Genomic DNA, 936 nt, shown 5'->3' on the forward strand with positions numbered 1-936 from the left:
AAAGGGAAAAGAAAAAGAAATCCACATGGTCGCAGAGGAAGTGTGCTTCTGCCCAGACGGTGGTGGTGGGAGAACCTGCAGCTCTGTGAGCCTGACTCCCATGAGAAGGCCAGGGCTTGTTCCAAAGACACCCTCCCTAGCTAGGCAGGGCCTCACACAGTCCAGCACTGCTGGGCACAGCGGGAGTTGCTGTGTCAAGGGGGTTCTCCTCTCTCCCTCCTTCTCATTAAGTGAATAAACTTTAAAACTGAAGAAGAAAAGGAAGTGTGTGGTCAGAGCGGTGCCAAGGAGACAGTGGGGATGGGGACACAGCCATTCCCTGCACTGGGGCCCTGTGAGGTGCTAGGATCTCAGTTACACTGGGGGATGTCTGAGCATCTGTAATAATTACTGATCAGTAGGAATGTGACATTTTCCTATTGAAGATAAAGAGAAAAGTAAGAAAAAATTTTGGAGAGGTTTTATCGCTATACTGCGCATGTGCTCACCAGAAAGACAAAAAGAGACAGAGAGACAGAAAGCAAGAAATCACCCCCCTGAAGGACTGAAGGATCCCCTCCCCCCCACACACACACACTCAGTTCCCTCTCCTGTAATGAGGCTGGGGTCCCCAGGACCAGGGGTGGGCAGGAGAACATGGAAGCCCAGTTGGTCACCTGTGCTGAGGTTGGGCAACCCCAGCCCCACCTGTCCAAACCTCTGGATCCCTGCTCCAGCCCCCAGCTCCAGCATCCATCTGCTGCTCACGGATCCCTAAATGCCCAGCGCTCAGCCAGAGGGCTCCGACCCTGAGCCTCCTCCTCACTCTGCAGGACCTGAGTTCCCCCTCCAGGCCCCGTGTCCACGCACCAGGCTCAGGTCCATGGTGGACACTGCTCCCTGGGGACCGGGCAGCCTCAGATCAGCTGCTCCCACAAGCTGGCGGCGCCTCACCCA

Source organism: Tupaia chinensis, unplaced genomic scaffold, assembly GCF_000334495.1.
Source record: "Tupaia chinensis unplaced genomic scaffold, TupChi_1.0 Scaffold146459_1, whole genome shotgun sequence".
Classification (NCBI taxonomy): domain Eukaryota; kingdom Metazoa; phylum Chordata; class Mammalia; order Scandentia; family Tupaiidae; genus Tupaia; species Tupaia belangeri.